Below are 27,900 nucleotides of genomic sequence, written 5' to 3' on the forward strand. Positions count from 1 at the left end.
ATTTGCCCATCGGACTGCAGATGATCAGAGGAATTCATACTCAAAGTAATTTCCTCGTAAACCATTCGGACTAAAGTAGGAAAACATGGCATTATAACACCAGGAACCAGGGATTCATCGGCGTCCCGACGTACCCACATCTGCACGTGGAATTATCGACGTCTCAAGTTATCCATATCAACATAGAGAGTCATCAACGTCTCGAGATGAGTCACATATGTCTATCTGTAAACCATCAAGTTGACTGTATAAATCACCTAAAGTACGGAACTAGAGAAAGAAATGCCAAAACAAAGAAAAAATCTAAATTTCCTTAATCCGAACACAACAAGATAAACTTGTTGAACTCTAAAGAAAGAGATTTCAACAAATGAAAATACCGACGAGATTACACTCATCAATACATGCAGGCTATAGATAAAAGAAGTTTATCTAAAGAGAATGCCTACACTATAACTTTAAATGAATTCAAAAAACGAGATTATCTTTGAATGTTGAGGTCAACATGCTAAGTGATGTAAGAAAAGCAACAATCTTGAGCCCAAATTATCCCATAAGATAATATATGTAAGGGATCACTAGCGTCCCATACCACCATGATACTACCCATACATACCGACGAGATTACACTCATCAATACATGCAGGCCATAGATAAAAAAAGTTTATCTAAAGAGAATGCCTACACTTTAACTTTAAATGAATTCAAAAAATGAGATTGTCTTTGAATGTTGAGGTCAACATGCTAAGTGATGTAAGCAAAACAACAATCTTGAGCCCAAATTATCCCATAAGATAATATATATAAGAGATTTCAACAAATGAAAATATCGGGACGAGATTACACTCATCAATACATGCACGCTATAGATAAATGAAATTTATCTAAAGAGAATGCCTACACTATAACTTTAAATGAATTCAAAAAATGAGATTGTCTTTGAATGTTGAGGTCAACATGCTAAGTGATGTAAGTAAAGCAACAATTATCCCATAAGATAATATATGTAAGGGATCACTAGCGTCCCATACCACCATGATACCACCCATACATACCTTACCAATTTAAATTTCCCTAGTATGCCATCTAGGAAATATGAATAAAATCCTGTATAAAAGGAATAAGATGGCCTTATCCCAGACTTTCACATACTAAAATCTGTCTCTATATATCTGAGACCACATCAAGGAATAACCCTTATTGAGTACATCATTAGAAAAGAAATTTGAATTATTGGCGCCTTTCTAACTACCCAAAACACAATAAAGTTAGGATAGAAAAATAACTCACCTAGATACATAAGCAACTAGGTATCTAAGTTGGAATATGTACAAAAGTACAAGGAACATAGTCCAAAATTAAGTGCAAAAGAGGAAGGCAAATGCTACCTTCAAAGCACATGATATTATCCAAAAGATCAAATATCTGCATAAAACCATGGATAAAAGCATAAAAGCTTCTCAAATCTCAATAGGTATCCCTTCACTTGTAGAACAGAAATGTAATTCTACTGTGTACTTTCCTATGAGACCATGTACATTTCTCACCAGAAATAAAAATTTAATGTTATTTGCTAGAGCCTCAAGTCTTATGTATCTTGTTTATTGGTCTTCCTCTTTTCTTTATGCAAAAGTCTCAAATTTGATTACAAATGCAAGTTATTTGAATCATTCTAGTTTATAGTAATTCAAGTGTCAAGATTAGTAACTATCATGTATATTCTATTGTTATTTGAATCATTCTAGTTTATACCAATTTAAGTTTAGCTAGAAGGGTAGGCTCCTCCAACAAATGTTTGAGCCTCACTCGTGGATGCTAGTTCGCTTCTAGGAAGCTGAAAGTAAAGTTTGAACCTCACCCACCACAGATGCTAGTTTGCTTGGAGGCTCCAACTGAAGTTTGAGCCTTACCTTCATATGCTAGTTTGCTATTAAGAGGTCCCAATTGAAGTGATAATCCTCACCTCATGTATATGCTAGTTTCCCAAGAGGTAGGCTTCATCACCCTCTGCATCTGGCCACACCGTTTCATTGGGATATTGAGTCAAGGTATGGTGTCAATTAGCCATCATAGCTACAAAAGGCAAAGGTGAGTGGTTACAATAGCAGCAAAGGCAAAGAGAAAGCAATAGAGAGAAACAATATGCTAGTGAAGAGAATGTGACATGGAAATGAGCAATTGGACATTGGATTTGAGACTCTTCTCCTTCGTGAAGGCTCAAACTCAAGTTTGAGCTATTGTGCATTATATAGATTTTAGTTGAATTTCAAGCTCAAGGCTCAAACTTGAGTTTGAGCCTTGTCTATTACACAAGCAAGTAGGAATAGAGAGGGAAGCTAGGATAATCACAGAGAACAAGTAGGGTGTGGGTGAAGAAGGGTATATAAACAAAAGTGAAACTAACTATAATCAAAAGACCTGGGACCTGGGCTTGGGCCTGGGCTTGGGCTTGGGCTTGGGGAAGAAACCGAAACTGAAACCTTCTTTCTGCCGCACACAGTCGACGCTCCTCCTCCCAATCTGCACCCGCGCCGCACGCCGCCCCGCCCCGCCTCTCTCGTTCAGCGGCTGCTCGGCGCCCGCCTGCGATCCTCTCCCGCTCGGCCAATCGGCGCTCGTCGCGCTGCTCGAGGCGCTCCTCGGTCAATCGGCGCCCCGCTCCGTCGGCTGCTCGCTCGCCCCAACGTGCTGCTCGAGGTGCTCCTCGGCCAATCGGTGCCCCGTCCCACCCCTCTCGTTCAGCGGGTTGCTCGGTGCCCGCCCTGCCGCGCTCCTCTCCCGCTCGGCCAATTGGCGTTTGAAATTCAAATTTCCACCATTTTTGCCTTCCCCCCAACTTTGAAATTCAAATTTCCCACTAGCGACACGTCCCATCGGCGTTTGAAATTCAAATTTTTGCCTTCCCCCAAACTTTGAAATTTAAAATTTTCCCTTCCCCCCAACCCGTTTGAAATTCAAATTTCCACCTTCCCCCAACCCGTTTGAAATTCAAATTTCCACCTTTTCCCCCCAACTAGCGACACGTCCCATCCATGTAAAAAAAGAATGTCTCGCCTTAATTAGAAACAAAGTGTCCGACCAACCTCACACGTCCCATCCATGTAAAAAAAAGAATGTCTCGCCTTAATTAGAAACAAAGTGTCCGACCGACCTCGTGTTTGAACCAAACCAAAGGACTTGGGAACCCTAAACGCGATTCTGCACCCAAAGCGATTCTGTGTGGTGATGAGCGAACGCGATTCTGTGTGGTGAGCGTATAGTGCTCGTAAGTGCCATCGCGCACGCCATCGTATGCAGTAATCATCTCTGTTTCCTGTCTCTGAAGTACTCTTTTAGCCCTGTGTCCTCCTGCGTTTCAAATAGTTTCTGTTCCTCCTGCAATCGACACGTCTGCGTTGGTTCCGACCTCTGTTTCCTACAAAACCATCACGCCCACACATCGGAGACTTCAAGCATTCGTCACATCTGTGCGACATCGGAGACTTTCGTGTGCCCATCTGTGTTTTGTGTTTCCTCATCTAATTGAATACTTTACGCGCAACAAGTAAGTCCTTCTTTGATTGATTGTCTATATCAATATAAACGCTTACTTGATTGGATGCTAAGTGTGCCATTTATCAATCGCTGTTCGTCGTAGATTGTTTGCACTTCTTGCTACTCTCTTTTGTATCTTCACATATGTCAAGAACCTGTAAAATTGATCTTTGTGCACATTATATAATCTAAATGACAAGGGTTCCCTATATAAACATGGTATATGTGTCACATATCTGAGTGCACAACTTGGATATAGACTCCACCTTAAGTTCGAGCCTCCCCTACATAGAACTTATGTGTTAATGCTCGACCTAGATTGAGTCTTTGTTCTCCATGTTAGTGTACCCCGGCCTTAAGGCTTGAACTTGAGTTTGAGCCTTTGCTCTCCATGCTAGTGCACCCGGCCTTAAGGCTCGAACTTGAGTTTGAGCCTTTGCTCCTTTGCTCTCCATGCTAGTGCACCCTGGTCTTAAGGCTCAAACTTGAGTTTGAGCCTTTGCTCTCCATCCTAGTGCACCTCGGCCTTAACACTCGAGCTTCAGATTGAGCCTTCGTTCTCCATGCTAGTGCACCCTCCTGGCCTTAAGGCTCGAACTTGAGTTTGAGCCTTTGCCCTCCATGCTGGGTCTTAAGGGGCTCGAACTTGAGTTTGAGCCTTTGCTCTCCATGCTAGTGCACCGCGGCCTTAAGGCTCGAACTTCAGATTGAGCCTTTGCTCTCCATGCTAGTGTACCGCGGTCTTAAGGCTCAAACTTGAGTTTGAGCCTTTGCTCTCCATGCTAGTGTACCCTAGCCTTAAGGCTCGAACTTCAGATTGAGCCTTCGTTCTCCATGCTAGTGTACCCCGGCCTTAAGGCTCGAACTTGAGTTTGAGCCTTTGCTCTCCATGCTAGTGCACCCTAGTCTTAAGGTTTCGAACTTGAGTTTGAGCCTTTGCTCTCCATGCTAGTGCACCCCGGCCTTAAGGCTCAAACTTGAGTTTGAGCCTTTGCTCTCCATGCTAGTGCACCTTGACCTTAAGGCTCGAACTTCAAATTGAGCCTTCATTCTCCATGCTAGTGTACCCCGGCCTTAAGGCTCGAATTTGAGTTTGAGCCTTTGCTCTCCATGCTAGTGCACCCCGGTCTTAAGGCTCGAACTTGAGTTTGAGCCTTTGCTCTCCATGCTAGTGCACCACGGCCTTAAGGCTCGAACTTCAGATTGAGCCTTCGTTCTCCATGCTACTGTACCCCGACCTTAAGCCTCGAACTTGAGTTTGAGCCTTTGCTCTCCATGCTAGTACACCCCGGTGTTAAGGTTCGACCTTCAGATTGAGCCTTTGTTCTCCATGCTAGTGTACACCGGCGGCCTTAAGGCTCGAACTTGAGTTGGAGCCTTTGCTCTCGATGTTAGTGTACACCGGCCTTAAGGCTCAAACTTCAGATTGAGCCTTTGTTCTCCATGCTAGTGTACTCCAGCCTCAAGGCTCGAACTTGAGTTTGAGCCTTTGCTCTCCATGCTAGTGCACCCCTAGCATCTGAGTGCACAACTTGGATATAGACCCCACCTTAAGATTGAACCTCCCCTACGTAGAACTTATGTGTTAAGGCTCATTCTCCATGCTTAACTTTACATGGAACTTGGCATTAAGGCTCCAACTTGAGTTCGAGCCTTGCCTATCTATGCTAGCGTATCCCTAGCATATGAGTGCACAACTTGGATCTAGGCTCCAGCTTAAGTTCGAGCCTCTCCTACATAAAAGTTGGCCTCAAGGCTTGAACTTGAGCTTGAGCCTTGTCTCTATATGTTGGTGTACCCCTATCATATGAGTGCACAACTTGGATCTAGGCTCTAGCTTAAGTTCGAATTTCCCCTATATGTGGATTAAGGTGGAAAACCTTCGAATTGAGTAATAAGGAAGGAGTAAAATGGTTTGTGGATGCTAGTGCAAACTTCAAAGGAGTCCTCCATTTGTTTCAGTCTCTCAAGGTGATACATCATATGGAGATATGGGGATTGTGGGGTAGGCGCTAAGGATGATGTGGATGCAAGAGCAAACCCATGCTTCACATGCAATGTATTGCCAGAAGGAGAAACTACCAAAGCAAATAAGTTTTGCTTATCATTGGACACTTTTCACCCAGCAGACATGACTAGCAGTAAACTAGGAAAGGACAATTCTATTGTAAAGCTAGGATTGAAGATCATTGACTTTTCCAATCAAGAAGACTCAGGGGTGGATAATGTGGAGTACCTGGTGAAAGCGGTGAGGCATGCAAAGAAGGCTTTGGATTCACGAAAAAAGTCCATACCTGAAAAGGAGACAACAACCACTCAAGTTAGGAAAATTACGGAGAAAAAAGGTAGGGCCATAGTGAAGAGTGCACTTGAAGCATCTAGAAATGCTGGTGTAAGCACAATAGCAGCTGAAGACATGGCACGCTCTCAGGTGCAAGAAGAGGAGCAAGCACTTACAAAGAAGAGAAAGGCAAAGCACTCTACAAAGGTTCAAGAAATCTCTTCAAAGAGGCAAAGGACAAAACTAGCAAGTGGTTCAAAGGAGATAGATGCGTCCGATGACGAGCTAATGGAGGTTGAGACTCCAAACAAGGGTAGAAAAGCAATGATCTCATTAGAAGTAAAGAAGGGATATTATCTCTTTGGTCTAAATGAGGTCTTCAGCATTGATGTGATGAAAAGTTATCCTCCTCCTTCAAACTATGTGTATAGAAGGTTAAATAAGGATTGGGTTCGTATTTTGATCCAAGACTTTATTGAGGACCCAAACCAAGAGGAGATACTTGCAATTTTGATGCCTTGTAATCGTGCTACGAAACACCCCTTGATAAACTCGCAAAAGAAGATATTCATAAAGTTGAATATTGGATTATCTCTGGTATAGCTAACGGTTTATAGCTCCTGTGAGGCTGAACTTGTGTAGGAAACACTGTGTCTGGAATTTTGATTCTTCTAGGGTCTACTGGCTCCAGTTCTCTTTGTGTTTCTTCCACCTAACCCCTTAAGTGTTGCACTTATTCAATCTCCTCAACTGGGTTTGGGTAAGTTTCAATCTTTTTCTTGAGGGTTTTTGGCCCACGTGGCTTGTCTTGGGAAGTCTCAGTCAGTTTGGGTGGCCGAGAGGGCATTAGCTGACTTGGTTTTGTGGGGCCGGGGGAGTTTCCTTTTATTTCCCCTGATTTATGTATTCGCTTGATTCTCCTTTGTTGAGCTCCCGAGTGGGGTCCTCCCTTAAGGTAGTGGCTTTGGTCCCCATGGTTTCTATTGAATCAGAACTATCTTCAGGATCATTCATATACACGGGACGGGGTCGTCTCCTGTTCCTATGTTAGTCTTTGAACTAGGCTTGGAGCTCGTGGCATTAAGCGATGTCTTCCGCCGCATTTTCTTTTTCTTTGCTCGAGCAATTGATACAGTATCCCTCTCTTCAAGAATGTAGTTTTGATTTTGAAGCATTGACTGTGTGACTACATTCGCGGGTACCACAGGTGTGGTTCCTCGTGCCTCGTTGAGGTGACCTCAACCAAATTCAATGGTGTAATCTTGGATGCACTAGGATTATGTGGACATTGAGCAATCAAATGATCTATGCCGCCACAACGATTACATGTAAGTACTGGCATTCCCGATGTGCTCCCTTGATTTGGTTGCATTTGAGTAACGATCTTCTGTAGCCTATTAGGGCACTCCGCTACACGATACGGTCCACCACAATCGTAGCATTGAAGAGGTGGTCTCCTCGCTAAGGTATTAAGGTTTTGCCCTCAGTCGCTTGATATACGGGCTTGACTTGCCCGAAATGATCCTTCATGTAGTATTGGGGAGTCATTTCAAATGTATCAATCCCATATGAAACAGTGGGGTCTATCTTCTCTTCATAATCCCCACACGCACTATGTGACTCACAACCCATTTGGTTTATTGGGGTAATCCTTGGATGTGGAGGTTTTGGTCCTAGCACTGGTGGTGGTAACGGCACAGACTGGACTACATTTGGGTTCCTTGAAACTATGTGCTGTGAATGGTTGCTCGACAGGTGGTGCAGGCATCAACGAGGGTACTTGAGGTGTGTTTGACCAGGCTAGTGATGCCCCATTTGCTAACATACGCTTAAGCACTAGGCAATCCTTAGATTGATGGCCATAATTACCACATGCATTGCAATTCCCATTGAATTTAACTCTGAATGTGGGACATTCACTCGTACTATGTGGTCCTAAGCAAACCGAACACCATTGTTGCCCTCTTCTTGGGTACATATGGCTATTTTGAGGAGCTCGATTACCCCTAAAGTATTCTTGGAGAGCCTTAGTAAGGTCAGTCACACAGACATTTCGGATATCTTGGGCTCCTTGGCAATAGGTTTTACTGTCATTGTCTCGTGCCCAGATACTTGCGAACTAACAGATTTTGTCTCTGAAGACACCTTTTTACCTGCAATCATCAAGTTGTCTTCTAACTGGATTGCATTGGTAGTGACTGCTTCCCATGTCGTAAGACCTCTAATGACTAGGCCATTGTATATGTCCTCGTGGTGGGCACAATCCTTGGATGAATCTATCAAGCAGTTGGTTGTTATTGAAATGCTCATCGGGAGTGCAGCGAGAATTTAGATGCTTTAATCGACTAATAAAGTCTCTCACTGACTCCCCTTCCTCGCGTTCAGCTTTTTGGAGTTGAGATGCTACTCCCCAAAGCACACCCTCATGTATGTATTCTTTCCAGAACAATCTCTTGAGAGTGGGATAGTGAGTACGCTCTACCCTTAAAGTTTGATACCAATCTCGAGCTTTTCCACTAGTTAAGCCTAAGGCTTTACATTTATGTAGCTCATTGTGCTCTTCCAAGGAATCACACACGTGTTCAAAAACTTCAATGTGCTTCCTAACATCTTCGTTACCACTGAAGTTCTGAGTGAGCTTAGCAACTTGTACCACCTTGCTTCTAGGCTCTCTCTCAGGCATGCCCCGCATGTTTTTCGTAATAATAGATCGTCCGATCGTCTGAGCAAATGCTGCGAGATCACCTAGGTGAGCAGGCATAGCTGGTGGAGGCACTTTTGGGATAGCCTGGTTAATAGGAGTTGGCATTGGTCTTGGTATGTATGCAGCTGATGTAGGATATGATATGTGACTAGGCCTAGCTCCTCTTGGATAAGGGTTGTGATAAGGCGGTCGTGGAGCATACGCCATTGGCATAACAAGAGGCGTAGGAGCTACATGAGCATGAATAGCGATAGGTACATATGGTCGATAGGCACTTGCATGCACTGTTGTAGGTACTGTTCCACTAGGTAGCAGTGTCGTACTAACTACAGTGGTAACAGGTGCACTTTCCGTCATGCTCATCATCGTAGTAGGCATTGTGGATTCCCTAATGGAAAGTTGAGCCAAGGTTGGAAAGCTAAAGTTACTGCTCATGGGCTCAATCTGCATTGAGACTCCAGGCGAAACAACATACGAAGGGTCTATGGGACTCACCGAGGGAGTCTCCAATTGTGACAGGGTTGGTTGTTTGGCCTTGCCCGTATCCAAAAATTTTATAAGGCCAGTGGTGGAAACTAGGTTCACTCCCCTATTTTGCCTTTCAAATTGGATAATTCTATGAATAATCTCACATATCATTTGTTATTGCTCCTCTAGATTAGTGGCACTAGATATAGATCGTATGACTTCTAACCAACCTACATGGTATGTGTAACCCGTGTATAGGTCAATCAGAGTCTCCGTGTGTAGATCATATTCCCAATTTTCATTAAGAAACATCCCATCTAGACTTGGCATGCCAAACGGTTCTCTTGAAGTGGACGCAATGTCACTTCTTATGGATTGACTTCTAGGGACCTCTACTTTAGGAAGAGTGTCAGAAGGTGGTAGCTCAGTAGGGCCTTCATTAAACAAAGTGGGTAGAATATCCACATGGACACTCTTTGGGAGGGTAGGATCTACATGAGATGTGAATGGCAAATCTACTACCCCTCCTTCGTTTACTTTGCTTGTCGCATGTTCAGAGCATGTAGCTCTACTAAAGGTCTTTGTTAGACAACTAAACATGCTAGATCCAGGTTGTGGGGCCCAAACTGGCATGTTTTGGCTTGCCTCCTCAGGGTTCTTGGTAGGGTGTCCTTCCATGGCTTCTGAGTCAGAGGACGAGTCACTATCCGCTATTTGTGGATCTTGGGTTGCACTTCCTTGGGTTCCAGTTGAAGGCCAAGATGCTAACGTGGAGGGATGGTGTGAGCCTGCGTAAACTGAAACGCTTTCTAGTTGCTCAGACTCTAGCACCCGACTAGAGCGTAGATGCATGTGACCTGGGTACCCTACGAGCATTGGTAACTACCCTTGAAGCCCATCCAAGTGGTTTCTCGGGTGTTTCGCACCCCGTTTTTACTTGTTTTTGTATTGTTTTCAGCCCGTTTTTTACCCCTTACTTATGGTCGAACCTGGACTAGGACGTGTGATAGCTCGAGATGAGTGTATCGTTCAAGGGGTCCTAGCATGCTTTACAGCATAGTGTTTGCATATTCGGAGCTCCCGTGGTCCTCAGAACACTCTATTTGCTTGTGGGGGAAAGGTGAAGGCTTTATCCCACATGCTCACTCCACTCCTTGGGGAGTGGACTACATATAGAGATCCACTTCCCTTTAGCTTTCACTTGAAAGAAAGATATGGAGGCTCACTCTCCTATATATATATATCAAAAGACCGAGACCAAGGTCGGGGTCAATTGGGGGGTTTTTTCTTTTCAAATTTTTTTTCTCCAAATAAAAAATTTCTTTCCTCTCCACACGGGTTTCGTTTTATTTTTTTTATTTTTTTTTCAGAAAATGTTTTCTAGGGTTTGGGCTTGGCCATGGTGCCTTGCTGCTCGCACACAGCACAGAATAACTGAGGAATCAGAAATCCTCTCGTTCGTGTTCACGCACACGCGCACAACATAGAAAACCAGAAAACAGAGCGAGCACACACTACGCGCGGGAACAGAGAAATAACTCAAAAAAATAGAATTGCATAAAACAAATTACAGAAAACAAAAAATGTCAACACCATACACATAATCGCCTTTCCTACAATATAAATTTCACTTCACGCAGAAGCTCGAGCTGCAAACTGGAGCTTGGTGTAGGGCATTTCCCCACCAGTAGTGGTGCCAAAAATGTACGTTTTTACCGCACGAGTCAGAGCTGGGGACTTGCCGAGCACCGTATGCGAGCCACGAATGGCTGCAAGCATACAACCAGAAACTAGCAAGCTCAAACAGGAAGCAAAGGTGTGTCACTCACCGCTCAAACTGCCGTTGTGATGAAGGATTCTCGAGTCGTAGTGAAGAAGGAGCCACCGTCCGCTGCTCTACCGCCTCGCCACCGTCGTGCCGCCACACAGTGCTCTCTCTCTCTCTCTCTCTCTCTCTCTCACACACACACACACACACACACACACACACACACACACACACACACACACACACACACACGCACGCGCGCGCGCGCGTGCGCGCGCACGCATGAGAAGGGGACTGAGAAGATAAGGCAAGACCACTCCTTGTATTCAACACATTGAGAATGAGAGTTTTAGGGTTACATTTGTCTCTTATATGAAACCTAACTATTCACACATGGGCGTCCACACATGGCCGGTCGATCCTAACCCTTATCCTGCTGATATTCAAGGTACGCCTCTCATCGGTGATCACCCAATCCCTTTATCCTTCACATGTGGTGCCGACAAGCCCGGCCCATGACTCAGAATACTTAAATCAATTACATGACGTAAAACATAATATGTCTCAATGTCCGCATAGGTTAACAGAGAGAGAGAGCACAAAATTTATGGCTTCTTTACAATTGTAGACTTCTAAAATTGCACAAAAAGCATGCAACGTGCATATTTTCCCAAAATAAACTAGACAAAGAGTATGTTTATAAAATAGTTATTATGCTAAGCGTTATTTTGTATGTAGGATCTATAGGAGATATGAGAGCATTATCTCCTTTAATCACCCCCTTACTATAAATATCTTTACACATGTTAGATACTAAGTCAATGAAGATCTCGAAGTTTATTCCATGCTTGAAACAAACTTGAGTTTCTCTTGAGACAGAGCTTAAGTGACAAGATCTACCACATTCTTCTATAGGACAATAGAAGGCCTTGATGTTGCTTGTATGCTCACGTATATATGGTAATGTACTTTAGTGTGCTTAGTCCTTACATGATGAAAGATTGGACTATGTGCAATGGCTATAGCACCTTAATTATCCGAGTGGATGTACGTGTCATCAACCTATTGAAAATGTGTATCCAACATAAGTTTGGTTGTGAATATTGCTTTATTTTCCACTTCATGTGATGAAATAGCCAATGTACTCTATTTCTTCCTCACTGATGAGATAGGAGAAGAACCAAGTAAGAAACAAGTCTTAGTGGTGGTTGGATTCTTAATCAGAATAATTCTCAGAATTAGATGTATGGTTACATGACCCATCTATTTTTACTCTGTCTAAGGATGGTTGACCTTTAATAAATGAGATCAAAGGCCAAGGCTTAGTGTTGAGAAATCAGGTCTGATTTAAAAATAGTTAAAGGTGGAATCATCTTGAATCATGAAGGATTAAGGTTAAAGGAAGGTCTGATGACTTGAGAAGCTATTGAGATATACTAGATTAGTTATGCAAAAAGAAAAAAATCCACCAAAAAAAGATTGAATATCTTATTTGAAATTGGATTGGTTTATTTCTTTTGGATTAGATGGATGTTATGAAAGTTGCTTGAATCATGTTGCATTGTTTTTTTATTGTATTGTTTATGTTATGGTGTCATGGTGCACATATGTCATCTATGATGATAGTACCTCATAGGTTGTGTCGTTACCATGTGCTTATCATCGCTCATTGCCACAAGAGGATCCTTCGAGTGTCCTAACCCAGCTTGGAAGGTGAAATGGAGTGATCATAAAACAAAGATTTGGAACAATAACCATGGATTAATACAAGATTAAAGAGATAATCTCATACAATAACCATGATGCCTACATGATTTAGCCTTTCACCAAAAGATGAAAATAACCTTTCATGAGCCAAGGCATGAAAGCCATGAGGTTCAAAGAGTTAAGATGACCAAATATCAAAAGATGTTAAGATACAATAATGGTTCATGAGCCCCCTTTTATACTTGAGCCCATGACCATGGTCCTAGACTTAATCTAAAGTTGTTTCTTCATTACAAACCATCCCCTCCTATAATGATTTCATCCTCGAAATCAAAGGGTGGTTATGCAAAAATCAAGCATATACAAAAGGGTATATATGAAATCTAAAAATCATGTCATAGAGAACCAATACACTATTACGTGAATATCTTGACCCCCAGGGTCAAATAAAAAAGATAAAGGAATCTCGTATGAATGAGGCTAGTTGGGTATCCTCTAAGATCAAAAGGAAAAATATGAGTGTCGCTCTCCAAAGATGAGGTAATCCATACAAGTGTGACTACATAGATGGAATGTGAATCTAAACCATGTAGACTGCAAATAAATGGCTTTCAAATGGAAAAATATGAGTGTCGCTCTCCAAAGATGAGGTAATCCATACAAGTGTGACTACATAGATGGAATGTGAATCTAAACCATGTAGACTACAAAGAAATGGCTTTCAAACTACTTGGATCGAATGGAAAATGTAGACAATGGCGATGGCAGTGCAGCTCGCTAAACTTCCTGGAAAGCCACCCATGTCGAGGATGTAACTTGCTATAAATTTACCTAGGTTAAATGGATAGCCAAAGTGTAGACCATCCAACCATGGATTGAGAAGGAAGTATCCAAGCTCCTCGTCCAAGGTGAAATGACTACCAGAAATACTATCAAATCTATGGCCTAACTTATAACTGCTCATGTGAAAATCTAGATGCAATGAATGTAAATCCATATAATGTGCCACATAATCAAATACTATACATAATTAAATGTCCTAGCTCTAAAGAAAATAGGATCATGTCAACACCCATAGGAGCCAAGAGAACATATCTCAAGGTCGACATCATGCGAGGGTAAGAGTCCATGTAGCATCACTCAAAAAGTTAAAGACACGATCCGTTACATCAATAGGTATATGGGCATGAGCCAAACCACGCACTGCCTCCTCATGTGCAAAACCCTCTATGTGCATATGATGATCTAGGATATCAATATAATTATTAGCATCATCATTGAAAAATGAAGAGGTATCCCCACATGAAAGATAAATGGCATCACTCCTAAATCATCATTTGTTGCATCCCCAAGGCCTCAGGTCATCCTCATAAAAATGGTCTATCTCCAATGATGCCCCTATGTGACCTATATCCCTATCTTCAACAGTATAGGATCTAAGGAGATGTTTAGATCAAATGCAAATCTCTTAAGATCTATGCCATATGATCTACTATGGATATAATTAATATGTAAAATCTTACCTACTACGATGTCTCACATCAATGAAGTCATCACTACTCTCATGCACTATCCCTGACTGCATGAACTCTATCCACACAAACGCTACTAAGAATGCTATGAATACTAGAAGCAGTGGTAATATCAGCAATATCTCCACAAATAGAAATCCTAGAAGAATAGAGTGATACATCTAACACTAGGAACTTAGGTCTATGACATCACCACTCGTATGTGGAGTATCGTTATCCTCAAGTGTGCTAATAGATACATCACTAAAATCAAATGCACACTATCCTCTAAAATATCACCACGATCAACTAGAGTGTCCACATGATTTGTAAGAATGATGATAGGCATAGAAACTTGTTGATGCTCAGTATGCTCACTACCATCTCTACCCTCAAGATCATGGACAACATGATCTAACTCACACACATCACTATCATGTATATCATCATGTGCATATGTATCAGTGGCATCATGTGCACGTATATCACTATCAGCATGTGCATATGTGTGTGATACATCAATATCATTGTATGTGTGTGTGTGTGTGTGTGTAATACAACAATATTATCACGTGCGTGTGTGTGTGTGTAATATACAACATCATCACCCTTATTATCCCCATCATAATACAATGAATGAATTGGTCTAGGTAAGTGAGAATCAATGAGATGATGGCTAGTCAATGTCGTGGGTGAGTTGTGTAGAAGCTATCGAGGCCCATGTGAACACCACTACGATAGTGGCAAAAGTGTAAGCATTCTCAATACGTATCTTCTAAGGATCCAAACCAGTCAATGAGATGATGGCTAGTCAATGTCGTGGGTGAGTTGTATAGAAGCTATCGAGGCCCATGTGAACACCACTACAATAGTGGCAAAAGTGTAAGCATTCTCAATACGTATCCTCTAAGGATCCAAACCAGTCATGCCATAACTCACTAAATGTATCCCTTCAATGACCCCACCATGATCATCATCACCTACATAACCATCCATATCACATCACGAACATCATCATCATCATCATAAGTATCCGTGTCAGTGCAATCCACACCCTTATTAGGAACATAATCACGATGCGAGAGTGTGGGAAACTCAATCAAGTTACCAAAAGAAGAATCATCCCATGCGAACAATATTGAACTATCTGGGAAGATATAGCCAAGAAATGAAGTGATGACATCATCGTGTGTGGACCACCTCGACCATCTGGCACATTTCTCCTCATCGAACAAATGCCGAAATAACTAGGCATCAAACTATGAAGCTCGAACATCCAATACTGGTATGAATATCCTGCCTTGTGTGTGATAGCAAGAAGTCGATGAGTAAAGATATAAAGGTCTAAGTCTCATAATGCCAAAGGCATGTGCGAATGTGGCAAAAGATATGTAATACATGACATGAGAAGGCAAATCACAATAGCAATCGTAGAGCCATGATGATAGTGCATGAGCGGCTCTCCTACAATCACAATTAGAAATGCTATCAAAATGATGTCTATGACGATGTAAATTCCTATCATGGCGATCAAATGAAGGATAAAGTAATAGGAACAACCCATGGTTGTGTGTGAAAAACCACCAATAAACCTAAGGTGAGTAAACAAACTCACAAAATCCCCCAAATGTGTGGCACAAGCCCACAATGTGCTAACGTGCACAAGGCTATAAAAGCACAAATAGTGTGAGAAAATGCTAACAATGCCAAAGTGTGCATGATTAAAAGCTAACAATGCACAAAACGCACATAGCATGTAAAAAAACCCAAAACGCATGTGTAACTCACTAAAATACCCAAAAGTGTGAATGACCTCCAAGAACACTCACAACTTGCGAACACTCCTCATTAAATACCACATGCGTGAATAATTCCAAAATATATGAAGGTATGTGAAACACATAGGCACATCCCTTATGTGCATGTACATTACAATGAAGGGATCATAACCAAGCCATGGGATATGGGAATGGATCTAAGCCATATCCATGAGAAGCCATGTGTTAACCCACACATGAAAGGTCATAGGCCAACTCCCATGACATCCCAAGGGTGGAAGTACCATGTACTCCAAAAAAACAAGATGTTTATCATATCAAATGATCAAGAAGATATAAAAAAAGGATACAATAACCCTAGGATTGGTTCCTTTTATAGTCCCAAGGCCTAATAACAAAACCTATGTGAAATGGCCCTAAGCCCCATGTGCCTAGGCCCATCCCCCATGTGGATGTGCATCCTAAAATCCCTTTGTTACATGCATACTAAAATTATTTTATTACAAAATACAAGAGAGGCATATAGAGAGATTGAGATTATACTCATGAAGAGAGTACCACCATATATCCACTCATCATAGGGAGTAGCATCTAGATGTTGGAGTACCACCATATATCCGCTCATTATAGGGAGTAGCACCTAGACATGGGAAGTTTGCCATGATGCACAACCATGAAAGCTTGCATAATCTCTAAGAAAGTTAAACATGTATAATATGTAAAAAAGGTCCCAAGTATATAGGGCATGTGTCTTCAGCAATCCCTAAACCCCATGTGCCTAGGCACATCCCTCACATGTATGTTCATACTAAAATCCCTTTTTTATAAAGCACTCTCTCTTATAATGATTTCATCCTTGAAATTGAAGGGTGGTGGTTATGTATAACAAACATATATAAGAGACTATATACAAAAGCCAAAATCCAACCCACAACTAGGTATTGATGTCAAGTCAAACAAAAAACCAAAATGCCAAAAGATGAGCCACACCAAAGACACATGATCCCCAAGATCAAATGGAAAGGATGGTGGAATATCGTCAAAGATGAGGTTAACCATGCAACCACCTGGATCAAATGGAAAATGTAGGGAACGACCATCGATGATGAAGCTAGCCATATATCCCTTGGGTTAAATGTCTTGGTTTTGAGAGTGGATTAGCAAGAGCTAAGGAGGATCAAACATGGTTATAGTCATGATTAGGTCATGATTAGAACCATGATTAAGAGTGGATTAAGAGACACTAATGAGACATAGCTTGGGCATTATCATGAAAATACACGAGTACTTCTTCATTAGCAAAGGCCTCTTATATAGGCAAGTAGTACATGTCCACATGACATCATCTATGATGTCTTACAAGCATAAAAGGCCATCTCCCCCATGTGGGTATGCCATCTCCCCCATGTGGGTATGCCTTAAATGAGAAATATTCCCTCTAGGCTATATTTGATGTAGGCGCCCTTTTGTGGAGGTGTCTTGAGTGAAGTAATCAAGGTTACATAGCCCCTTTCAACCTTTGAATGGATTTGGGTGTAATATCCAACAAACCCTCCTTCAACCAAATCCATGACAATGCTACCTTTATGATGGCAATTCTAGGTTCTAGTTACAACATACAAAAACTAGTTATGATGACCATGCTGGTGCCCGTAGGTCTTATTCCAGTTAGGTTTACAATGCTAGCAATGATGGATGATGCTAGAATACCATAGTAAAGCTTACAATGAGATAGTTATGTTTAGGATGGAGAGGTTTTTAAACATGGTATGGGCTATCCCTTGATTTTACTCAAAAGGCCCAATCTTCTTCGATAAAATTGGCCTCTTCGGAGGCCTCTTCTTGCAGCTCTTCTTTGTCTTGACTTGCGAGAAATGCCTTTTGTGCCTTTTGTTTGAAGAAACAATTTTCTTCAATATGATTGTCCTTGCCGCAGAATCCACAAGTCTTCTTCTTTCCTTTTGTGTCGATGAAGTTCTTCTTCTTGAAGTGTGACTTGTTGTTGGAGAAGTATGCCCCTTCCATTATCCCTATATTCTCTTGCTTCTTCTTGTACTCCTCAAGGAGTGCAGCTTCAATGGCTTCTAAAGTAGGATCCGGAAGATTCATGAGAGTTGACACTAAGTGCCCATATTCATCATAAGGCATGCTTTTCAATAAAACTGCAATGGCATCTTCTTCATCTATTGGTGCTCCTATTGTTGCAAGTTGTGACATTAGGCTTTTCATATAATTAAGATGAGTAGGTAAAGACTCAGAAGCTTTCTTTTCAAGTTTAAAGAATTGGATTTTCAGCCCTATCTTGGAATGCTTCCCTTTTGCCCCAAATAATTTCTCTAAGATTTCCCATGCTTCAGCTGAGTTGTTTGCATTAGAGATATGATGTATGTAGTTGTCACTTAGGCCTAATGCAATTATGGCAAAAGCTTTCTCATCTCTAGGTAACCATCCTTGTTCACCATCTCTAGTGGTAGGTTTTTTCTCCTTTCCACTAGCAACTCCCCACAGACCTTTCTTCATGAGAATAAATCTTACTCTAACTTGCCAGGTATGAAAGCCTACCCCATTAAACTTATCAACATGGAATGAGGATGTAGACATGATGATAAAGCAAGGTCTTACCACTTGAGTATCCCTCAAGGGCAGTGTCTAATGCTTTTACAAGATTAGATACCTTCACCAAATAGATGAAGGTTATTTATGAAAAATTCAGACCAATCATGCCCTCCTAAAACATTGTTTGCTCTTGAGTTGTAGACATTGTTTCTTACCCGTCTCCTCGGCTTTCTGCTTTTCTTCTTAGGCCTCAAATGTTGAATGTTCGATGATTCAGCATCAGATGGTTCAGCCATTGTGATTCAAAAAATGATGTAAACAATATCATCATCACAATATATTAATATCATCAAGTATATGGTGACCAATGTGATAAATGCTTTCAAAACAACTTCCAAAAATTGGGTCACTTGGAGTACTTGAAGGAGGTAGAAGCCTAGGTCAAAGCATCTAATGCTTTAAGTGCTTTAAATATCAGAGATTTGAGACTATTTTAAGCACAAAACATTGGTGATTAAGTTGAATAATCACCCATTAATTTACTGTTAAGAACTGAAGCTTCAGAAGCTCTGTCAGTCCTACAGCCACCAAACCACGCAGCCATTCGTGATTCTGACCAGATCAGCGTGTTCGCAGCCTACGAAAACCCTTGAGGCTCTGAGGAATTAGAGCTTGGTGACGCGATGGCGATGGGGCAGCGTTTTCCCCCAAATAAAAAGGCGCCGGTTTCTGCTGCAATGCCGATGGCTCCAGGCAACTTCTGGCTAATTCCGCCCGTCAGCACCTTCGTGTTTGAGTTGAGAATGGGCAGCTGAAAGCTTGTGGTGAATCTTGAAGTGGGTAGTGAGATATTGAAGCTCCATGGACTGCCTGTCTTTCAGCCTAGATAATAGGAGAGGATAAGATATGATTAAGTTAATAAATTGCTAATTAATCCCTAATAAGTGAGCTTTGGATGATGTAAAACCTGCTCTGATACCAAATCTTGGTTTTGAGAGTGGATTAGCAAGAGCTAAGGAGGATCAAACATGGTTATAGTCATGATTAGGTCATGATTAGAACCATGATTAAGAGTGGATTAAGAGACACTAATGAGACATAGCTTGGGCATTATCATGAAAATACACGAGTACTTCTTCATTAGCAAAGGCCTCTTATATAGGCAAGTAGTACATGTCCACATGACATCATCTATGATGTCTTACAAGCATAAAAGGCCATCTCCCCCATGTGGGTATGCCATCTCCCCCATGTGGGTATGCCTTAAATGAGAAATATTCCCTCTAGGCTATATTTGATGTAGGCGCCCTTTTGTGGAGGTGTCTTGAGTGAAGTAATCAAGGTTACATAGCCCCTTTCAACCTTTGAATGGATTTGGGTGTAATATCCAACAAAATGGATAATCATAATATACATCATAGACTCCTGAAATCAATGTAGTAGTAGGCTTTGGGTCAAAGGGAAAACTTTCAATCCCATCACAAAATGATAGTGTAAATCTTGCATCCAAGGTATCCCATAGTTCATGGCCAGAATGTCGACTAGTTTTGGCACAAAAAAATCACTGTGTAGGCCAAAACCAAGATGTGCATCCATAAGATATGCCATATAATCAAGTACCATAAATCCCAAGTGGCATATAATGCATCTCGACTTTAAAGAACATAGGATTATGTCAACATGTATGGAAGCCAAAAGAACACGACTCATAGTAGGTATCATGCAAGAACTAATGTGAACCAATGCCATCAACCCTTGTAACATCACTCACACCATCCAAGCCATGGTCCACTATATTAATATATATATATGGATCTTTACCATGCAACATATCCTCATGTCTAAGACCATATATATGTGTGTGACCCTCATGTGTTATTAATACCATATATATGTGTGTTGGCAGGGGAATATGACCGCTTATTCCCACAGAAACCTACTGAGATTCATTGGTTTTGCACGCATCATACACCAGACAAATATGGATCTAATGCAAAACAAACACAACACACAGATCACTGAACACTGTCAGGCTGACTACTTAATAAATAGTGTAAAAACATGATACCTTAATAGATAACTTTAACGATCATAACGTATTCTTCTCTTTCCCTCTTCTCTTCTTCTCTCTCCTTCTTATTCTCTTCTCTTTCTTCTTCTCTCTTCTTCTTCTTCTTCTTCTTCTCTTCTCTTTCTTCTTCTCTCTTTTTCTCTCCTTCTTCTTCTTCTTCTTCTTCTCTTCTCATGGCTTCACCCGAAATCGACACACAAGCGCCTAGTAATCCCACATTGCATGCCAAAGTTGAAATACGCTGGGTATAAAGGGGAGAAGAGAGTGGTCTTTACCTATATCTTTTAAGAGACACCCGCGCTGGAGACTGTGGGGAGGTAAGGTCACTGGTGCGCTTGCCATTTGCCAGTGCTTGTTGTCGGTGCTGGTTGTCCTACAGGCTTCTTATGCTCACCAATGTCGCCGGTGCGTTGGCAGTGCTAGGTGTACTTGCTGATGTTGTTTGCTTTTTGATGGCCGGTGCGCTATCCATTGTAGCTGTGTCCAACTGGAAATGGTAGACAAGCAGCACAACTGGTGTCACCCCCCTGAGGTTTCGTGCCGACATTCCTCACCTTCATGCAAAGGACAGTAGTCCTGGGCCGTTTGAGTGCCTAATACACTTTTTTTTCTGTGACAAGAAAAGTGCGACGGCACAATTCTCTGTGATCCTTGGCTTTGGCTCTGATACCAATATTGGAAGCTCACAGTTGGCCCTCTATAAAAATCAACTTGAAAGAAATACTCAAGCTCAAAATAGAAGAAAGCTTATGCACGTGACACAAGAATGGGTTAAATCTCCCCCACCATGAGAGTGGCTCATGTCCTCTTCATGGTGTATTTAAATATATTTCTTGTACAAAAAGCAAGATCCAAAAATACATGTAGCCAAAAATATGGATCTCTACATTAGGCTTGCATAGGCCTAAATACAAAAATGTGAACACTCTAAGGTTCACTCATGAAATAGAACTAATGTATATCAAAATGTTGCACACTAATGTGCACATAAAGTATCACTGCCACTGTCGAATAAATAATTGCCACACGCCATGTGTTAATAAACTTTTGAAGCAAACCCAATGGATCCATGCACATTGTGCACACTAACCCTGCCACTAATCTGCACTGACATTCATAATATAAGCTCAAAATATATGACAAGTTAGAGGTGATCAGCCTCATTTGCACATAAAATAAATATACATCAAATAAATCCATAAATGCCAAATAATTTGAATAATTCTAGCATGGGTCAACACTCGATTAGTGATGCATCCATTAGCACACATGAGGTTAGTATTATTTTGCATGTGGAGTTACGGAATACACATGAACGTAGGCCTGAGTTTCTTGTGCTAGATCTATTAGGCTATTATTTTAGGGATTTTTCATGTGGAGACATTCATGATACCTTCTCATAGTTTACCTGGTAGCGTTTATATGGGTATAGTGCATATATTTGAGCAGTCAAGCACTGAGCATAAGGGTAGTGTTTATTTTACTGAGGTGAGATATCATAGGAGACACATGATTATTCATGTGGGTTCAGAAAGTTTTACATTTGACTTAGATATTTTCTTAGATCCATTATTGGTGATAGTCGCTACCTATGTGATAGGATTACTTCAGTAACCTTGGAGATTCCAGAGTTAGTGTTTTTTTGGATAATGATTCCACTTATTTCTCATGTGTGGATACATTGTCAATCTTTAGTGAACGTAAATAATATTCTTACTTTGGAGGATCATGCACACATAGAGGTATAAATACACATAAGGATGTGGTGCATAGTTTGGGTCATGCACATACACGCATGGATATAGTGGTGGTTCATGCCTCCCTGAGGGATTCACAAGCCATATCTTATGGTATCATGTGAATGTAAGGGAGGGGGTGTTTATGAAGGGGGGGCTTAAGCTTATAAGTTGGGAAGTGAGGGGGATTTATGGTGGTAGGGACGGGGGGACAAGCGAGCACGGAGAATAAATTTCTAATTTAATATATTTGTTTATGAGGCCGTGCACATATGAACACAATATTTTTCATGCTCACTTAAACTTACTACTTAGTAAGAGGGATCTTACATCATAGATGCTTAGTCTACCAAAAGGTCAAGGCTGAAAGGGTAAAGATACCAAGAAAGTTACATCTTTTAGACTTCCCACATATGAAATGGGAATTCATAAGCATGGATTTAGCACTCAATTACCTCATTAAATATAGGGGTATGACTTCATTTTGGTAGTGGTGGATTGTCCTAACAAATCTTGCTTACCTAATCCCAATGAAAAGACCTATCATTTCCTATTATCCAAAAATCGACGTGGCTAAATATAGAGGGTAAAACAAGTGATCAAGGATATCCTTTATGACAAGAACCAAGGAGATGGATGAACTATTTAGATCTAGTGAAGTTTACTTTTATAACGCCTTTGACCATTGAAGCATTGGGATGAGTCCAATTAAGGCATTATATGGAAAAGGTTGCCTAATTTCATTGAGGTGGTCCAATTATAACGAAGTGCGACTCAAGGTGACATATGGGACAAGGTTCCTAATGCCATTGAGTTGGTCTAATCGGAATGGATGGGAATTAAGTTGAGATATGGGACAAGGTTCCTAATGCCATTGAGTTGGCCTGATTGGAATACAGTGGGAATTAAGTCGAGATATGGGACAAGGTTCCTAATGCCATTGAGTTGGTCTGATTGCCATGGACGCTTACAATCAAGTTGCTAACAATGATGCCTAAGTGGTTAAAGGCTCCAAGAACATATCAATAATCAAAAGGTATCAAAGGTACCAAAAAGAGTGTCAAAAGGTACAAATGATGACCCATTAGCCCCTTTTATACTTGAGCCCACGACCATAGTCCTAGACGTAATCTATAGAGCTATTACTTCATTATAAACCATCTCCTTCTATAATGATTTCGTCCTAGAAATCAAAGGTGCTAAAAATCTCCCACAATCATAGTGTCGATGATGCCAAGGACAGAGGACAATAGATGTTGAACATGAATCGCCAAAGTTGCAAACCCCTTAGTATTAAATGGAAAGGATGATGGACTTCAAAATGCATGGATCAAAGGGAAATCTAAGCCATGCAATCTCTAAATAAACGGCTCTCCATCCACCTGGATCAAATGGAAGATATAAAGAGTCAATGTCGATGTCAAAGCTAGCCGTGTATCCACTAGGATCAAATGGATGGCCATGATATGCATCATGGATCCCTGAAACGGATGTTGCAATAGCTCTTGGATTGAAAAGAAAGCTCATAGGCTCATCCTCAATAGTGTGAAGCCAACATCCAAGGTATCCACCAAATGAAATCATATCCCATGACTGGAATGTTGAATAATCCGGGTATAAAAGAACCATCATGTAGGCGAAGCAGCCCAAGATTTGTCACATGTGCATCTAAGTGGTATGCCACATAATCATCTACCATACATTTCAAAGGACATATGATGCACCCAAAGAAGAATGTGACAAACATCTACCATACATCTTAAATGACATATGATGCACCCAAAGAAGAATGTCACGGCTCCAAATAAAATAGGATTGTGTAAACACTCATGGAAGCCATATAAACATGGCTCAAAGTCATGCAAGATCAAATATAAATCAATGCCATTGTCCCATGAAGCATCGCTCAAAAAATCAAAGACATGACCCACTACATCAATATGTGTATGAGCATGATCCAAACCATGCACTATACCCGCATGTGTAAAATCCCCTATGTGTGTATGATTATTCAAAGTAGAAGCATGATCATCATAATAATCATTGTTGAATACTGACAAGGTATGAGCAAGGTATCTACACATATCTCCATCAATGATATGTCTATATGATCTATATACCATGATAGATCTCTATCAATACTAGATCTAAAGAAATCTCCAAATCAAAAGTAAAATGCTCTAGATCAATGTGTATAAATCTACCTATCTTGTGAGGTCTTACCTCAACAAACTCATTCACTACTCTCATGCACTATCCCTAAGTGCTCAAATACATGAACTACCTCAACATGAATGTTGCCAAGTAAGCTATGGGAGCTAGGAGTAGTGATCATATGAGGACTATCTCCAAATGTGAAATCTCTAGAGGAGTAGCATAATACATCTAACACCAAGAACTTGGGTCTATACTCCTCATGGTCTATCATATGCTCAAGAACATGTGAAGTATCATCAATCTCATGAGAAACAATAGATATATCACTAGTTTTAAATGCCTATGATCATCTAAAAGACCCTCATGATCAACTAATGCATCACCACGATCCATAGGAAGGTAAATAGACATAGGAATATCATCACTCATAATGCTCGTCGACGATGTGCTCGATGCCATGCCTACCCTCGAGATCATTACATGATCTAACTCACACACATCACTATCACATACAACATCATCATGTGTATTATGTTTCATCATCATGTGCATGTATATCAATATCATGTGTATTATGTTTCATCATCATGTGCATGTATATCAATATCATGTGCATGTGTATCATCATGTACATCAATATTAACATAAGTATGTGTGTGCAATACATCATCATGTGTATGTGTTACGATACATCATCATGTGTATGTGGTTGTAATACATCATCATCATCTAAACTATATCAGTGTAGTGGCATCCTCAGGAACATAATCACGATGACCCAAGAGTGTGGGGACACTCAATCAAGTCACCGAAAGAAAAATCATCCCATGCGAACAATGCCGAACCATTCGTGTTGATGTAGCAAAGAAATTAATGAAGTCAGTGTGTGCAAACCACCTGGACCATTTGGCACATATCTCTTCCTCATGGAACAAATGCCCAAAACAAATAGGCATCAAACTTTGAAGCTTGAACAACCAATAGTGGCATGAATAAGTTGCCTCTCATAATAGCAAAAGAAGTCGGCAAGTGATCTATGGCTTTGATGCCAATGCAATGAAGGGAAGCTAGGGTTGCACACATTAGTATGGAGTACACACATGTGATGCTCATCATAGAGAGAAGTCACCTAAACATGGGAAGACTGCCATGAATGGGTCATAAAAGGGTACAATAGTCCCAGAGTTGTTGTCTTTTATAGTTCCAAGGTCCACATACCCTAACACCACATGTATAAATGCCTCTAAGTCCCATGTGCCTAGGCCCATCCTCCATGTGCATGTGCATCCTAAAATCCCCTTTGTTACAAACCATCCCCTCCTACAATGAGTTCATCCTCAAAATTGAAGGGTGGTTGTACAAAAAATTCACATTCAAAAAAAGCTATATACAAAAGCCAAAATCATGACTAAAATCAATGTGAAGCCAAAGAGTCGTATGACCCCCAGGGTCAAATGGAAATGATAACAAAATCTCGTCAGATGATGAAGCTAATCATGCAACCACCTCGATCAAAGGGAAATTTGAACCATCCAAACTCCAAAAGAATGGCCCTCCAACCACCTCGATCAAAGGGAAATCTGAACCATCCAAACTCCAAAAGAATGGCCCTCCAACCACCTAGGTCAAATGATAAATATGGGAGACCAATGTTGATGAGCTAGCTCCAAATCCTTATGGGTTGAAGCAAAGACTAACAACTAGCCCATCCTCACAGTCATAATGTGAATTTAGCACTGAAGATATCCACACAATGAGCTCAAAACTTGTGGTTGAACTATCCTGGCACAAAGATCCAATCATTCTGCTTTGAGAGCTGAGTCTACAAGCTGCTCCATGGTGATGGTAGCCAGGTGAGTATCAACAACGAAGCGTTTGAGTTGCTTGCTAAGGCCCTTCATGAAATAAGAGTTCAGAATTTCTTCTGCGGGCCGATTAGCTGCATCTAGCATGCAGATGAATTTCTAGAACTTTGTAGTATAATTTTCTACTGGCATTCTCCTCTGGTATTGTGTCTAATAGATATGGCTTAGATCCATTTTCCGTATCTTAGCTTGGTTATGATCCCTTCATTGCATTGGTATCAGAGCCATGGATTACCTTCATTGCATAACATCATGGAGTGAGACTCAAGTTGAGATATGGGACAAATCACCATGGAAGCTTGTAATCAAGCTTGCTAACCATGATGCGTAATTAGTTTAACCTCACACCAAGAGGATGGAATAAACCTTTCATAGGCCTATGGTAGCCAAAGGCTCCAAGAACATACCAATGATCAAGATGTATTAAAATGATAAAATGTCCAAAAGATATAAATGATGGTCCATGAGCCCCTTATATACTTGAGCCCATGACCATGGTCCCAGATCTAATCTATAAAATGATAAATGTCCAAAAGATAAAAATGATGGTCCAAAGCCCCCCCCTTATATACTTGAGCCCATGAACATGGTCCTAGATCTAATCTATAAAGTTGTTGCTTCATTACAAACTATCCCCTCCTATAAGGATTTTGTTCTCAAATCAAAGGTTGTTGTGCAAAAATCAAACATATACAAAAGGCTATATATAGAAAGAAGCCAAAATCTCCACAATCATAGTGTCAATGCCGAGAGGATGGAGGGTGGGTAGATGCCAAACATGAATCACCAAAGTTTCAAAGCCCCCAAGATCAGATGGAAAGGATGATGGAATCCCATCAATGATGAAGCTAATCAAGCAACCACCTAGATCAAAGGAAAATTCAATCCATGCAAGCTCCAAAGAAATGGCTCTCCATCCACTAGATCAAATGGAAGATATAAAGAACCAATGTCGATATTGAAGCTAGCCATGTATCCATGAGGATTAAATGGATAGACATGGTATGCATCTCAGATCCGTGAAACTGATGTAGTAATAGCTCCTGGATCAAAGAGAAAGCTTGAGTCCGAGGAAAAGCTCATAGGTCCCTCCGCAAGACAATAGTGTGAAGCTGACATCCAAAGTATCCACCAAATGAAGTCATATCCCATGGATGGAATGTCGAATGGTCATGATATAAAAGAACCATCATGTATGCCAAGCCCAAGATCTATCACATGTGCATTTGAGTGATATGCCAGATAATCATCTACCATACATCTTAAACGACATATGATTGTCACCTCAACTCTCCATTTGTCAGTGTAGCCTTCTCTTTCCCATTCTAGCTCATGAGAGCCCCATATCTATAAATTGGAGCCCTCTCTATCAATGAGAGATTAACTAAAGCTCAATAATAAAAAGGCTCCTGTATTATTATGTTGTTGTAGAACTCAATTTTTATTTTACCACCATGTTTAGTACTAATTTTTCAAGGATTAACATTAATCTACTATTTTAATCACTTTCTTGATCACAAATTGCTTGTATTACCTTTTGTATCTGAATCTTTATCAAGATTCAAAGATGTTGCACAAAGATTAATAGAAATGGTAATATAGGCAGTAAAGATTAGATGCTTACACCTCTTTTAGGCAAAGATTTAAAATCCGATCAAGCTTTCCAAATTGTTGTAGACTTGATTTGTAGTAAAACTTTATTCCAAATCTATGCAGAAAACTTGATTTCCACAATGCCTTTGTAATCTTTACAAATCTACACCA

Source organism: Cibotium barometz, chromosome 48 (genome assembly GCF_041138505.1).
Source record: "Cibotium barometz isolate CiBa-2024 chromosome 48, ASM4113850v1, whole genome shotgun sequence".
Taxonomy (NCBI): Eukaryota; Viridiplantae; Streptophyta; class Polypodiopsida; order Cyatheales; family Cibotiaceae; genus Cibotium; species Cibotium barometz.